At 41.0% G+C, this 7,238-nt stretch overlaps 1 non-coding gene across 1 annotated transcript; it reads left to right on the top strand.

The window, feature by feature from the left end:
• Positions 1–2,012: 2,012 nt before the first annotated feature.
• On the top strand, positions 2,013–2,121 carry LOC112746402 (small nucleolar RNA R71). The gene has a single exon (XR_003174288.1). It is a non-coding gene; the product is annotated as a small nucleolar RNA R71 (small nucleolar RNA).
• Positions 2,122–7,238: the final 5,117 nt, after the last annotated feature.

Genomic DNA, 7,238 nt, shown 5'->3' on the forward strand with positions numbered 1-7,238 from the left:
ACCAGGCGTCCAAAGATGTCTAATACAATAGTAAAAAGTCCTATTTATAATAAACTAGCTACTAGGGTTTACAGAAGTAAGTAATTGATGCATAAATCCACTTCCGGGGCTCACTTGGTGTGTGCTTAGGCTGAGCTTGAATGTTACACGTGCAGAGGCTCTTTCTGGAGTTGAACGCCAGGTTGTAACGTATTTCTGGCGTTCAACTCTGGTTTGTGACTTGTTTCTGGCGTTTAACTCCAGACAGCAGCGTAGAACTGGTGTTCAACGCCCTTTTACATCGTCTAAACTCGGCCAAAATATGGACTATTATACATTGCTGGAAAGCCCTGGATGTTTACTTTCCAACGCAATTGGAAGCGCGCCATTTTGAGTTCTGTAGCTCCAGAAAATCCACTTTGAGTGCAGGGAGGTCAGAATCCAACAGCATCAGCAGTCCTTCTTCAATCTCTGAATCTGATTTTTGCTCAAGTCCCTCAATTTCAGCCAGAAAATACCTGAAATCACAAAAAAAATACACAAACTCATAGTAAAGTCCGGAAATGTGAATTTAACATAAAAACTAATGAAAACATCCCTAAAAGTAACTAGATCCTACTAAAAATATACTAAAAATAATGCCAAAAAGCGTATAAATTATCCGCTCATCACATGCACCTCAAAGATTCCCAGCCTCACCATTACAGAGAGAGGCATGAGGTTTATGCTTGACCCTAAGTCACATAAAGCCTTCTCAAAAGTAATTACCCCTATGGTACAGGGAATTAGGAAGCATCTGGGATTCGGCAGCTTCTGAGGTAGTTTTTTCTGAACCAAGGCATTGAGTTCCTTGGTGAGCAGTGGAGCTTCTTTCTCCAATATCTTTATTCCAAATAATTTGGCATTCAGCTTCATCAGAATCCTTAGGTACCGAGCAATTTGCTCTTCCCTAGTTTCTTCTTCCTCATCAGAGGAGGACTATTCTTCAGATTCTATAATCTTCAACTAGGCATTCAAGGGAACCTCTATGGTCTTCTCATGAGTTTTGGTTTCTTTTAATTCTTCAACAAGGGAGTCCTTAGTGGGCGTTGAATCACCAGTTACTCCTATTGTGGCGTTCAACGCCAGGAGTTATCCCTTTTTGGGTGTTGAATGCCTAGTCTCTTCTTCATTACTGGTGTTCAACACCTCCAGCTGCTCTTCTTTTGGCGTTGAACGCCCAGCTTCTCCCTTGCTGGCGTTCAACGCCAGCTTCTCCTCTTCAGTTTTGGCCTCAACTTCTATAATGATGGCCTTGCACTCTTCTTTTGGGTTTACTTCAGTGTTACTAGGAGAAGTGTTAGGATCAGTCTCAGGGATTCTCGTACTCAGCTGACTAATCTGTACCTCTAAATTCCTGATGGAGGATCTTGTTTCAGTGATAAAACTACGAGTGGTCTTAGAGAGATTGGAGACTGTAGTAGCAAGGTCAGAGAGGCTCTGCCTGGGAGTCTCCATCTGCTACTGAGAAAATGGGAATGGTTTCTTCCACCTTGATTGTTATTAAAGCCTTGCTGAGGTTTCTATTGATCCCTCCAAGAAACGTTGGGATGATTCCTCCATGATGGGTTGTAGGTGTTTTCATAAGGCTCATTATTGGGATTTCCCAAATATTTAACCTCATCCATCATGGACTGATCTAGATCATATTGCATCTCCTTCATAAGAGGCTTCTTGAGTACTATCAGCTGCAGCTTGTGATCCAGTCAGATGCTGAGAGATCATATTGACCTGTTGGGTCAGGATCTTGTTTTGAGCCAATATGGCATTCAGAGTATCAATCTCCAGGACTCTTTTTTTCTAAGATACCCCAGTGTTCATAGAATTTCTCTCAGAAATATACATGAATTGGTTGTTAGCAACCATGTCAATGAGTTCCTGTGCCTCTTCAGGCATTTTCTTCAAGTGGAGTGAACCACCAGCAGAGTGGTCTACTGCCATCTTGGACATCTCAGAAAGACCATCATAGAAGATATCTAACATGGTCCAGTCTAAAATCATGATAGGAGGGCACTTTCTGATTAATTGCTTGTACCTCTCACAGGCTTCATAGAGGAATTCACCCTCTTTTTGCCTGAAAGTCTGAACTTCCACCCTGAGCTTGCTCAGCTTCTGAGGTGGAAAGAACTTGGTCAAGAATGCATTGACCACTTTTTCCCAAGAGTCTAGGCTCTCCTTAGGCTAAGAATCCAGCTATAACCTAGCCTTATCCCTTACAGCAAAGGGGAAAAGTATAAGCTTGTAGATTTCTGGATCCACTCTATTAGTCTTGACAGTATTATAGATCTGCAAGAAATCAGTAATGAATCTGTTGGGATCTTCCTGTGGAAGTCCATAAAACTGGCAGTTCTGTTGAACTAAAGTGACCAGTTGAGGTTTTAGCTCAAAGTTATTCGCACCAATAGCAGGTATAGATATGCTTCTGCATAGAAGTCAGAAGTGGGTGCAGTAAAGTCACATAAGACCTTTCTTGTGCCTCTTCCACCATTAGGATTGGCTGCCATGTCTGTAATTTCAGCTTCTTGTTCGAAAAGCTCTGTGAGGTTCCCTCTGGAGTGCTGTGCTCTTACTTATTTAAAACGCCTCCTTAGAGTCCTCTCAAGTTAAGGGTCAGGATCGAAGAGAGGTTCTTTATCTCTGTTCCTGCTCATAAACAATAAGGAAGAATTCAAGAAGAAAAGAAGGAAATGATTCTCTATGTCAGAGTATAGAGGTCCTTAGAGAGAGTTAAAAGAGAAAAAAAGAAAAAGAAAGAGATCTTTTAGGTTAAAGAAGTTTTTGAAAATTAATAGAGAGGGAGAGGGAGATATTTTTGAAAATAGAAAAGAAAATAAAGATGAAGCTTTCGAAAAAGAAGAAAGAAAAAGTAGTTAGAAAGTTTTGAAAAAGAAGAAAGAGAAAGGAAATAGAGATAGAATAAAATAAAACAAGTAACTAACTTATAAACAAGAATTGAAGATAAAAGATTTGATTTTGAAATTTAATTTTAAAAGAAAGTAAAGATTTGAAATTTAAAAAGAAGATAAGATAAGAAGGACTTAAAGTAAGGAGATATGATAATGATTTGAAAAAGATTTGCAAAGATAAGAATTGAAATTTGATTTTTGAAAAAGATTTGATTTTGAAATTTGAAATTTGAATTTAAATTAAGATAAGATATGATTTTTTTAATTTAAATAAAGATAAAAGAAAATATCAAGAGCTACTGGGTTTTTGCTCTTACCTTTTGGTTTAAAGAGCTATTGGCTTTTTCTGCTTTTTATTTCTCTCTTTTTTTTTCGAATAAGCATATATTTTTTTTCCTTTATTGCTTTTTTGCTACTTTTTCTTGCTTCAAGAATCAATTTTTTAATGTTTCAGATCATCAATAATATTTCACTTTTATCATCATTCTTTCAAGAGCCAACATTCTTTACTCCAATATCAAAAAACTGTTTATTCATACATTCAAAAAAACAAAAGCAATGCCACCACATTATACAATTGAACTACTCTTAATATAAAACTTGAAATTCAAGCATCTTAATTTTCTTTTTCAATTAAAAATTTTCTTTTAAACAAGGTGAGAAATTCATGGAATATTTTATAGCCTTAAGACATTAAGACAGATGATCATACACTAGAAACAGACAATAAAACAAAATACATGGAAAATAGAATAACTTAAACAACAAGGGAGTAAAGGGAACGAATCTACCTTAGTGATGGCGGCTACTACTCCTTCTGGAAGATCCAATGGAGTGCTTGATCTCCTCTATGTCACGCCCCTGCCTTTGTTGTTCTTCCCTCATAACTCTTTGATCTTTTCTTATGTCATGGAAGATGGTGGAGTGTTCTTGATGTTCCATCCTCAGTTGACCCATGCTAATGCTTAGTTCTCTAAGAGAAATGTGCAAATGATCCCAATAGCCTTGGGGAAGAAAATGCATCCCTTGAGGCATCTCAAGGATTTTTTGTTGAGGCAGTGGCACAGGTTCTTATGCTTGCTCTCTTACATGCTCCATCTTCTACTTGGTGATGGGCTTGTCCTCCTTAATAGGACTATCTCCTTCTATGATAATTCCAGCTGAATTGCATAGATGATAGATAAGGTGAGGGATTGCCAACCTTGCTAAGGTGGAAGGCTTCTCAGCTATCTTGTACAACTCTTGAGGTATTACCTCATGTACCTCCACCTCACTTCCAATCATGATGCAGTGAATAATGATGACTCTGTCAATGGTCACTTCTGACCGATTACTAGTAGGGATGATAGAGCGTTGGATGAATTCCAACCATCTTCTAGCTACAGGGTTGAGGTCAAGCCTTCTCAGTTGGATAGGATTGCCTTTAGCATCCCTCTTCCATTGGGCTCCTTCCACACAAATGTCTGTGAGGACTTGGTTCAGCCTTTGGTCAAAGTTGACCCTTCCTAGTGTAACGATGTGGGTCTCCTTCCATTAGTGGTAGATTGAGCGCTAACCTTACACTTTCCGGGCTGAAGTCCAAGATACGCTCTCGGACCATAGTATGCCAATTTTGGGGCTTGGGTTCATGCTTACATCATGGTTCTTCGTGACCCATGCATTGGCATAGAATTCTTCCACCATCAAGATTCCAACTTCTTGAATGGGGTTGGTTAGGACTTCCCAACCTCTCCTCTGGATTTCTCTTCGAATCTCCGGGTACTCATTCTTTTTTAGCTTAAAGGGGACTTCAAGAATCACCTTTTTCTTTGCCACTACTTCATAGAAGTGGTCTTGATGAGCTTTGCTAATGAATCTCTCCATCTCCCAAGCTTCGGAGGTAGAAGCAACTGCTTTTCCTTTCCTCTTTCTAGAGGGATCTCTGACTTTGGGTGCCATAAGTAGGAATGAAAAGCAAAAAGCAAGGCTTTCCCAACACCAAACTTAAAAGCTTTGCTCGTCCTCAAGTAAAATAAGAATAAAAGAGTAGAAGAAGAAGGGAATAGAGGAGATAGAGGGAAAGAGTGGGTTCAGCCAAGTGAGGCTAGTAGTGTATGAATCTTGTGTGTAAGAAGGGTAGGAAGAAGGGGTATTTATAGGGGATGGGATGGGGTAGGGTTCGGTTATGGGAGGGAATTGGGTGGGAATTGGGTGGGAAATTTTGAATTTGGAGTGGGTTGGGATTGGTGGGAGTTATGATGGTTTTGGGAAGTGATATGGATGTGATTGGGTTAGGGTTTATAGGGAAGAGTGTGTGGGGAACACTGAAAGTAAGGGAAAGAAGAAATGGGGTAAGTGAGAAATCTGTGGGACCCACTGATCCTAAGGGGTTAGGGAATTCGAGTTCCCTTCCCCTTGTGGGCGTTGAATGCCCGGCTCTATGCTCCTGGTTGGCGTTCAACGCCAGCTGTGTACCTCTAAGTGGGCGTTGAATGCCCTTGAGGATGTTCCTGCCTGGCGTTCAACGCCAGGTCTGTGCCTCTGTTTGGGCGTTGAACGCCCAGGGTCTGCCCCCTGACTGGCGTTCAATGCTAGCTATGTACTCCCTGGATGGCATTCAACACCAGCAGGGTCTCTGCTCTAGGGTGTTCTATTTCCAGCTCTGACTATTTCTGTTTTTGTTCTAACTACTGCACATGATCATAAACTCAAAGAAAACATGAAAATTAACTGAAATATCTTAAATAAACTTAAGGAAAAATAAGAAAACATTAATTATTGATGGGTTGTCTCCCAACAAGTGCTTCTTTAACTTTATTAGCTTGACGGTTAGCTCGTTATGGAGATGGATAGGGGCTCAGAATTTTGCCCCTTACAGTGAATTTCTTGCCTGTGTTCTCATGGGTAAGTTCTACATGTTCCATAGACAAGATCCTACACACAGTGTGTGGGATGACTGGATTATCTCTGAAGACAACTCTCATGCCAGGTGAGAGGCCTTCAGTGGGGATCTTCTTGTCCCTCCAGCCTTTATGTACTTTCTTTTTAGTACCTTTGTTCTCAATGCTTGATAATGACTGCCCAACACCAAACTTAGAATTGGTGTCTGGGGGCTTTGTATAACTCTACACTGAGTGAGAAGGTTGAAGCACTTCATGTTTATGAATGGTGCTTCCTTCAACTGAGGTAGAATAAGGTTTATGAACCTATAATACAAGATAGTCTTCATCTAATTGTAGGACTAGTCCTCCTCTGTCTACATCAATCACAGCCTTGGTTGTAGCTAGGAAGGGTCTTCTAAAGATGATGGATTCATCCTCTTCCTCCCCAGTATCCAGGATTATAAAGTCAGCAGGGATGTAAAGGTCTTCAACTTTCACTAAGACATTCTCTATTAGTCCATAAGCCTTTTTTATGGACTTGTCTGCGTGCCATCTCTAGAGAGATTCTTACAGCTTGTACCTCAAAGACTCTCAGCCTCTCCATTACAGAGAGATGCATGAGGTTTATGCTTGACCCTAGGTCACACAGAGCCTTATCAAAGGTCATTATGCCTATGGTGCAAGGGATTAAGAGGCGTCCAGGATCCGGCTTCTTCTGAGGTAACTTATGCTGAACCAAGGCATTGAGCTCTTTGGTTAGCACTGGAGGTTCTTCCTCTAATGCCATTGTGCCAAACAACTTGGCATTTAGCTTCATCAAAATTCCTAGGTATCGAGCAACTTGCTCTTCCCTAGTTTCCTCTTCCTCATCAGAGGAGGAGTACTCTTCATAATCCAAGATTTGCAACAAGGCTTGCAAGGAAACTTCTATAGTATCCTCATAACCATGAGTTGCCTTCAGATCTTCAATAGGGAAGCCTTGGGTGGGCATTGAACATCCAGTAAGGCCTTCCTTACTGGCGTTCAATGCCAGTAATGGTGCTTCCTTGGGCGTTAAACGCCCAACTTGTGTCCCTTGACTAGCGTTCAATGCCAGTGAGTGTGCCTTTTTGGGCATTGAACGCCCAATAAGGACCTCCTTACTAGCGTTCAACGCCAATGATGGTGCCTTTGTCGGTGTTGGACGCCCAGTAAAGACCTCCTTATTGGCGTTCAATGCCAGAATTGGGAAATCATTGGGCGTTGAACGCCCAGCTACTGCCCCATAGCTGGCGTTCAACGACAACTTCTCTACCACTTTGGGCGTTGAATGCCCAGTAGGGGCTACCTTACTAGCGTTCAATGCCAACTCATCCTCTTCATATTCGACCTCAGCCTCTTTGGTGATGGCCTTGCACTCTTCTCTTGGATTCACTTCAGTGTTACTAGGAAGAGTGTTAGAAGGAGTCTCAGG

Source organism: Arachis hypogaea, chromosome 14, assembly GCF_003086295.3.
Source record: "Arachis hypogaea cultivar Tifrunner chromosome 14, arahy.Tifrunner.gnm2.J5K5, whole genome shotgun sequence".
Lineage (NCBI taxonomy): Eukaryota > Viridiplantae > Streptophyta > Magnoliopsida > Fabales > Fabaceae > Arachis > Arachis hypogaea.